Genomic DNA, 9473 nt, shown 5'->3' on the forward strand with positions numbered 1-9473 from the left:
AGATACAAGAAGAGTATGTCAAAGGTTATCCAGTGTCCACCAAAATCCATTCTCCTCTTTCTTCCATAATTATTCAAGTTTTATCAGGGACTACATTTCCCAAGGATCCTTGCAGCTAGGTGTAGCTGGATGTCTGAGTTCCCAGTGGAATGTGAGAGGAAGTGATGTGTGCCACTTCCCAATCTAGGTCTTAGGACATGGGCATGCCTTGTCCACCCTTCCCAGTGTCTGGAACCCAGCTCTGATCACACAGATGATGACAATGTACTAGGAATGATAGAGCTACAAAATAGAAGGCACTCGGGTCTGTGACGCACTGCACAGAGCCCAGCCACACCTCTCACCTTGCAACTACTACCTTACAGAGAAATTTCTTTGCTCTTTAAGTGATTGTTTTATTGGGCTCTGTTTTTATGGCTTGTTAACCGTCATCTCAGTTGGGACTATGATTAAATATTCTCAGTGGGGCCTTTCTGAGGGTGGGTTTGGTTATTTGGAGCTTGGGACATACTATGTCTATAGGGACAGGTGAGGTCATGCTATTTTTGGTCAAAATCTCAGTAAAACTACATGCAACCTCATGATGCCCTGGTGCATGGTAAGTACTCAATCAGTATCTAATGAATGAAGAGACCTTAATAAGCATGGGGAGATTCTCAAGAGCAGGGCACTTGGCACAGAATGAAGAGCACAGTGGGTATCTATGAGTACAAGGTATGAGTTTCACAGCAAAAAATGTCTACTTGGAATGGTCAAAGACCACCCAAAGGTACCTGATACCCACAGTTAAGGATTCAAGCGACAGAGGATGAGTGCGATGAGGGAGGCAGAGAGGCAAAGCCAGAGGGAGAACACCGCTGCGGTGTGAAGCTTTCCTCCCACTGTTCCACTCCCTGAGCGTTTGCCCCAGGGTGAGTCCAAGTCATGACTCTGAGGCTCCCTCCACATTCTTGGATACTGCATTCCTCACCACTCTTCAGCATCAAAGACAGATTCTCAGCTGGGCTCATGCCTGTCATCCCAGTACTTTGGGAGGCTGAGGCAGGCCCTTGAGGCCAGGAGTTTGAGATCAGCCTGGGCATATAGTGAGACTCCATCTCTACAAAAAAAATTTAAAACTAGCCAGGCATGGTGATGTATGCTTGTAGTCCCAGCTGTTCGGGAGGCTGAGGCAGGAGGATCGCTTGAGTCCAAGAGTTTGAGGCTGCAGTGAGCTATCATGATGCCACTGCACTCCAGCCTGGGTGACAGAGCAAGACCCTGTCTCTAAAAAATAAAAAAGATAGATTCTTTTTGTACAACATGGCCCCAAACACAAACTAGCTGCTTCATTCGGTGTCAACCAAAGAAACAGGCATCAGTTTCAACTCTAGAAGAACTGGCTATGCAGACCACATTGAGGGATAGTGTGTTGGTCTCCAACCTAGCATCTCCCAGGCATAGGGGGTTCAGGGTAATTTTGACCACCCCCCCGACCCAGTGATCATCTAAGCTGGTGTAGTCTTTATGGCCCAGCACTTCTGTGTCGACTGCTTTGACTGCTAAACATCGCAGGCCTACCTGGCCACATCTCCAACCCGTCCTCCTCCATCTGCCCACACCATGGGTCTGGCCTTCTCCCAGATTAAAGCACCATTTGGATAAACTCTCAGATACAGGTGAGCAGGACCAGACATTTGAGGCCCCTGCACCCCAAGGTGTTGTACAGAGTCAGCACTGGGGAGAATCCCCAGCCACTGCCTCCAACGCTGCTCTTTAACTTGCAAAGAGCATACCACGAGATATTTTTAGCATCTAGATCCCTGTGTGGGGCACTGCTCTGGCTTCCATCAGAGCTAACTTCATCAGCTGAGGCATATGCATTGTGGAGGGGCCAGAATAAGGCGACACTAAAGATGTGGATCCTCGAAGAAGGAGAGATGGGAGGGTGGTGGGACTTGAGGGCAGAGTCCCGGAGGTGCCACTGCATCACTACTACAAATGGTGAACACCTCAACCCACCTCATTTTGGCCTGGAAGCCAAGTTTGATCAGTGTCGCAAGCTCTTCTGCAGCACGGTAACCGCTGCAAGGGGACTTTACACCTACATCTCAAAATGATGCCAACAACAGGGACTCTCCTGGAAGCCACATTTCCCAAGGAGCCATGAGAGGTCAGAGCCTGCCCTGGAGGGGCCACTGGCTAGTTCTAGGTCAGGGCTTTAGGTTCTTCCCTCCTAGTATTGGAAAAGGTATTCTGTAGACAGCCACAGACAAGCTATCACCCTTCAGCCTGTGGCTAGGGGCAGCGATTGGGGGCAGCCGACTGTTCCCCAGCACCAAGAGATGCCCTAGGGCTGGGCACTGACTCAGATTATCTCATCAGATTCTTACACCAGCCCTAGGAGACAAAGACTGTTACTGTTTCACTTTAAGAATCAGGAAGCTGGACACTAAAAAGCTCAGACTTGGCAAAGGCTACACAGACAGAAAAAGCTGAGACTTGAACCAGGCATTTGACCTGGGAGTCTGTGTTCCTAAGGACTGTATTATAAGGTGCGTAGTGAGGCTCAGTAATGGCTGAATGAATGAATGAACAAATAATTTCAAAAGTAATTTCAGGAATGGGGTGGTGGGAAACAGTGTCTCGATGAGGCTCTGGAGCAGTTGATCATGAGCCTGATCTCACCCGCCCTGGAAGCCAACCAAGCAGGTGATATTCTCAGACCCGTCTCAAGGCAGCTGCTCAGCCCCCTGAACACTCTGATCCCAGGGTTGCCAACTCCTGTAGAAAGGATTTATGTGCTTAACACAGTTGTTGGGGTGCTGCCTATTTATAGGCAGTGAACTGGGGCTCTCACACAGAGGCTCCTCCATGCACCCGCAGCCCCACAGGGAAGCCAGGATCACACCCATTTTACAGATGGCAAACCGGAGCGCCAAGAAGTTGTGACTTGCTTATGGTCATAGCACTTAAATGAGGGCAGTTTTCAAACTCTGAGCAGCTGACCAAATAGCACGGCTTTTTCCCCGCCACACAATACCCACCACTAGCCTTGGTTAATCAGAAAGTTACAAAGATGAGATAAGTGCTGTTCTAACTCTTCGGGCGGAAAGTTCTGTGTTAATCTAAAGTTCATCAGTATTTCCCGCCCCAGTCACCTGCATGGAAGAGGAGTTCTGGGTCTCCCAGCTGGAAACTCTGGCACCCCCATCTCTAATTCCTCCCCTCACCTGGCTGGATCAGCACTGACCAGCATTTGCTGAGCGCCAACCACCTGTAAGGCACAACCGGGTACAGTGGACGGCAAGTCCTGTTAATTTTTCATTTAAAAGTATCTGTTCCAGCCGGGCGCGGTGGCTCACACCTGTAATCCTAGCACTCTGGGAGGCCGAGGCGGGCGGATTGTTTGAGCTCAGTAGTTCAAGACCAGAATGAGCAAGAGCGAGACCCCGTCTCTACTAAAAATAGAAAGAAATTGGCCAAACAACTAAAAATAGAAAAAATTAGCCGGGCATGGTGGCGCATGCCTGTAGTCCAAGCTATGTGGGAGGCTGAGGCAGAAGGATGGCTTGAGCCCAGGAGTTTGAGGTTGCTGTGAGCTAGGCTGACGCCACGGCTCTCTAGCCCAGGCAACAGAGCGAGACTTTGTCTCAAAAAAAAAAAAAAAAAAAAGTGTCTGTTCCCAGGAAGCACCGAGTGTTAATGAGGATGTGAAGCAACCAGAACTCTCATATGCTGCTGCTGCTGGGAGCATAAATTGGTCAACCACCTTGGAAGACTGTGGCAATATTGAGTCACCTTGCATTAGCTCCTAGATAAAACTATGTGTGCTGAGAGACATGTTCTAGAATGTGCTCGGTATCACTATGCATAACTGCCCTATATTAGTTTCCTATTGCTTCTGTAACAAATTGCCACAAACTTAATGACTTAAAACAATACATATTTCTCCTCTCACAGTTCCGGAGATGAGAAGTGGGTCTCAAATGGGTTGGCAGGGCTGCATTCCTTCTGGAGGCTTTGGGAAAGAATCCGTTCCCTTGCTTGTTCCAGCTTCTAGAGGCCACTTTGTATCCCTCAGTTTGTGGCTCCTTCTTCCAAATTCAGAGCCAGCTACATGGCGTTTTCAAATCTCTCTTTTCTCACCTCAGCTTTAGTCATCACACCTCATTCTCTGAACCTGACCCTCTTACTTCCCTCTTATAAGGATCCTTGTGACTACGTTGGTCCCTCCAGGTAAACCAGGATCATCTCCTCATGTTAAGATCCTCAACTTCATCACCTCTGCAAAGTCCCTTTTGCCATGGAAGGTAACATCGTCCCAGGTACTACCAGCAAATGGTACCTGCGACCAGGGATCAGGTCATGGACATCTTTCGTGGGGCCGCTACGTGAACTACCACAAGCCCCAACCTGGAAGCTACCCAAGTGCCCACCAAGAGTAGAATGAGTGAATCAACAGAGGTGACTCAACAATGAGAACGGATGACCTACAACTACAGGCACCAACAAGGGTGACTGTCACAAAGCAATGCTGAGCAAAGACGCCAAATCCAAGAGTGTGTGCTGTACAAGTCTGTCTGCAAGAAGCACAAAAACAGGCAAAACTATCTCGGGCTGTTAGCGGCCAGGATGGTGGCTGTAGTGGGGGAGGAGTGGCTGGAAGAGGGCATGAGAGGGCTTCTGGGGTGCTGGCAAGGCTCTGTGTCTTCATCTGGGCACCTTCAGTTAGTAAAAATCCATCAAGCTGTACAGTCAGGACCCACGCCCTTCTCTGTGGGGACATTGTGCTTCAATCAGAAGCCCTAAGCACTGGCTCTGCCTTTTCCATCCCATTTCCTCTCCACAGGCCTGTGTCTTTCATGTCTGGACGAAGCAGACCCCAGCCGACCTTCTTGACACCCCCCACCCTGCCAACTGCTGCCCACCAGACTGATCTGGAGCTCACCAGGGACTGACACTGCCGCACGGCACCCTCCTCGGCCTGTCCCTCACTCCTTCACCCACCGCTCACCCCCGTGGGCCCCATGTGTGAGCCCCATCTCCTCCCAGGAGCTCCCCTCCCCACCAACTTCTGTAGGACTTGAAATACAAACCACATCGTTTGGATCTAATTACAGCCGTCACATATTAATTGCTAATAGTATCAAATGCCTAGTCACGTCTCCCCAAACAGCAAACATCTCAGAAGCAGAAGGTCTCAAGGTCTTGCACGTTCCATTCCATTCTCCTCCTAGTTCTGACTGCATGTGAACATCCAATGCTAATTAATAATTACTACTAGTAACAATAGCCTTAGCTGAGCACCTACTACGTATTAGATTCACTGCTCCTCAAGCTTTATCTCATTTCCTCTTCTCCCACCCTATGAAGTGCATGCTGTCACGGCCCCTCTTTTGAATAGGAGGAAACTGAGGCATGGAATAGCTAATTACCTTGCTCAAGGTCCCAAATCTTGTCACAGGAAGGGAAGGATTTGAACCCACACAATCTGATTCCAGAGCCCATGCTCTTGAGCCAGACCCACTCTGCTTCCATAACAACCCCACCCTAACAGGGGGGATTAAGCATATAGTTGGTGCTTAATAAACACTTCCACATGCTTGATTATCAAAAAATATATATACTAAGAAAAAAACCTTCACAAATACATTAATAACAAATCAAAATTCTTCATCAAATAAGATCTTTTCATCTTCAGATCACAAAAGAGGACACGCCCTCCGGGGAGATTTGCAAAAGTTCCACATGCTCCTTGTTGTGCATCATGCTTGGCACTCAGGGGCTTTATAAACATTTATCAGCAAACAACAGTCAGGGTTTGTCCTCCAGGCTTTTATCAGAGCAGGGAGAGAGCTGGATACATTTTTTCTCACTGTCTGCCAATCTCAGGGCCAGAGCCAACGTCAGAGCTAAAGGCTGATTGGACAACTCAGGCTGGAACCACAAGGTCCCAAGCCACCTGCCCCAGATGACCTCACCTCCCCGATGGCCAACAAACATGACCCAGAGCTCTTGGCTAAAAACAAGGCCACCACCCCCAAGGGCGCCTGTGTCCACTCAACTGAACCAGAGATAATGAGCAGGGCAGCTGAGCCATCGGGGCAGTTACCAAACAGTGCTCTGCCCAGTGTGGACACGGCAGCATCTGTGCCAGCTTGGCATTGTCTCCAAGCACCCACTTATCACCTTTAGTCCTCCCACAGGTGGTCTCAAAGCACCTACATGGATACAGATGAAAAGTTCCTGCCCCCCAGGAACCCATAGACTACTGAGGAGACATATCCTGGGGAAAATGACCAAAATGTCCATCGATAGGGCATTGGGGAAATAAATGACTGCTTGGTGTAGAATACTACGCAACAGTTAAAACAACGAGCTAGACGCACTATCATGGGAAACACAGCTCGACCTAACATTATAGGGGGAAAAAGCGAGAACAGTACCTAAAGTATGTTTCTAAAAAAAACACACACACACACACACACACACATTCCTAGACTTCAGCTATATGAAGCAGTGGTGTACTAGAGCCCGCCCATATCAGCTTGCGAGAGCCAACAGTGTGACTCTTTCCAACTGCATGTTCAGTCATGTTGGGTTGGTGCCTTGAAATTGGCCAGGGTGGGAGTTTTACACCATGGAGATCAGAAAATGCTGCAAATCATGGTTCCCCCTTTCCCACCTGTCCTGGTTGCTAAACATTTCCCAGTACTATACCATATGTATGTAAATATATTTTTGAAAGTTTAGAAGACACAACCCCAATGTTATTTTTAAATGGCTACCTCTGAATTGGGACATGGGACTGGCTGGAGGTTAAAACAGGCTGCAGTTACATCTGTACCGCTAGCATTTTTACAAGAACAACAGCAACAAAAAAGTGTTCACATATGTTGGGCTCACTAAAATTGTTTCAAAGTTGTTTAAAAAAAAAAAAAAAACACGGACGACTACAGTACAACATGATAAAGCAGCAGTGGAGGGATGTACAGTTACAAGGGGAGGAGCACCAAGTCAGCCTGAGAGAAGCATGGAGGACTTCTCAGAAGAGGTGATGCCTGGGCTGAGTTTTGAAGGGTGAATAAGAGCCTGCCAGGCCAACGAGCCAGGGCTGCTCTGGGTAAAGCGGACCACGTGAGTAACAGCAAGGAGGAGAGAGAGATCACAAGAGTGAAGCGCAGTGTGAGAGGAAGTATAAGGAGGGCTGGAGCACCATGGACTCCTCTCAGTGGGTTGGGCACCTCTGGATTAAATGAAATCATCTATGTCGAGTGTTTAGCCAAGAGGACATACTCAATAGTTAGCGCTATCTACTCCTGTTTGTATTTCTACTCCATCCTTCCTGGATGCCAAACACTGCAGAGGTCATGGGGGATTTTTGGACAAGAATTTGGAAATGAGGTCCCACGACCACCCTCTGAGGGACATTTCGTAAGCTCAGCCACTCTCGTCCTCCCAAGGGCTTTCCCCAAGTGCCCTCAAGACAGGCTTTGGTACCTCCCTAGTGCTGCTGCTGCACACCTCGCTCACCCGATCTCACTAACGCATGCATGTGTCTCCCCAAGTGCACCGGGTTCGTGGCACCCTAACTCTGAGCACATTGAACGAATGAGCAATTCAGCAACCTGCACACTTCTCCACTCTAATGAAAGACAGTACCAATCTGCTGCAAAAGAAAAAAAACAAGGGGGCAACAACAAAAAACCCAAAAAAAAAAAGTGGTCCCAGAGGGGGTTGGCCATCCCAGAATTACAGAAAAAAGAAGGCTCCAAGAAGCAAAACCACATATTACCACCCAAGCCCCTAAGTCACTGTCCCCTAAAGATATATGCTGGTGACTTGAGGTCCCATATTTCTAAACACAATGTCAACATGCCCCAATGGTGAAATGTACGCCACAGGCTAATTCCATTATCATACCTGCTGCAACAAGTATTTCCAACTCCACTCCCACCAGGCAGCCTTTGGGTTCAGTGTTCGGCTCTCCTTGCGGCGTAATTACACAGAAAGACTGAGTAACAGTTCCATTCTCACTGCATCTGTAAAGGCTGGCACTGCACGCTCATTTGGGGAGTGCTGGGAAGGAGGTTAGGTCAGTCCTCACATCATAAGTCTTCAGTCTTCCCAGTAGAAGATCAGATCCCAGATCCCAGAATAGGGGGCTTGGTGGGGATACCACCGGCAGTCAACCCCTGCCTAGCTCTAGGGTGTCTGTGCTTAGGCCAAAAGCTGTTCCAATTTTGACCAGAGCATCTGATCTCCTATATGATGGATATGCTAGGGTTCTTGGGTAAATTCTCATTACTGTAAGATAGTTCCAATACAATGAAAAAAAAGTTTAAAAAACCTTGCTTTATATAAAAGTACTACCATCTGCCTGCCTCTTTCTAGGTCTAATTATGTCTTCAGTATATTTTTGTCGCTGGACAGAAGCACAGAGGACACAAAGGTAGGAGGGAGTAAGACATAGGCGTCAGAGCAGGCCTGGGGTCCCCATTCTGTGCTGCCTGCTGTAAGATGGACATGGACCCAGCAACAGGTCATCCATTGTCACCACTATCCTCCTCCTCCTCACACAGGCAATGGTGACAGAGGCTTTCTCATGTGCCTGGCACCCTGCTGAGGGCTTCAAATTCTTGACCCTCTCAGCAACATTGTCAGGGACTCTTATCTCCTCACAGAGGAGGAAACCGAGGCACAGAGAGCACAGACTTGCCCACAGAGCTAGTGAGTAGGAGAACTGGGGCATAAGCATAAAATCCACGGACACTCATCCCCCCAAACAGAGGTCCAAAAGGGAAATGGCACATATGTAAAATGGCCCTAGAAATGGTCTCATGCCAATTTTTCTCATTGGGGTTAAAACTGGATCCCTTGGACAGAGAAAGGTTTTCTGACCGAGTTCTTCACTAATCAGGGCATTGGTTTAAAAATGAGCTTCATGGAATCCACACACAACATGCTCACTGACTCAGCTCCAGGATGGCGATCTGTTTTGCCTCACTGTCATTCATTACATGCAAGGACAAATGCTTAGGTACAGCACACCTCATGCCCACAGAGCGCTTCAAAATGTAGCCAAAGTAAAAAGGAAAAAAAAAAAAGAAGAAAAATGTGAGCTCTCTTACAAGTCCAATTATAAATAACGCTTCATAAAATTGTATCTACCTAGCCAAAATTGTACCTACCTAGCCAAAATTGTACCTACCTAGCCACTTGGAGTCAATTTAAAATTCACTGAACTCTATAGGGCTCTAGTTAAGGGGAATGGATGATCAAGACATATCAAGGTATATCAAGGACCTGCTCTCCACCGACAAAGTTATACAAGATCCCCAAGATATGTACATTGTTACCCATATTTTAGAGAAGGAAACAGACTCTAGCTCAGGGGTGGGGAACCTGCAGCCTTAAGGCCACATGTGGCCTTCTAGCTCCTTAAGTGCAGCCTTTTGACTGAATCCAAATTTTATAAAACAAATCCTTTT

The sequence above is a fragment of the Propithecus coquereli genome, unplaced genomic scaffold (assembly GCF_000956105.1).
Source record: "Propithecus coquereli isolate 6110/MARCELLA unplaced genomic scaffold, Pcoq_1.0 Scaffold1, whole genome shotgun sequence".
Lineage (NCBI taxonomy): Eukaryota > Metazoa > Chordata > Mammalia > Primates > Indriidae > Propithecus > Propithecus coquereli.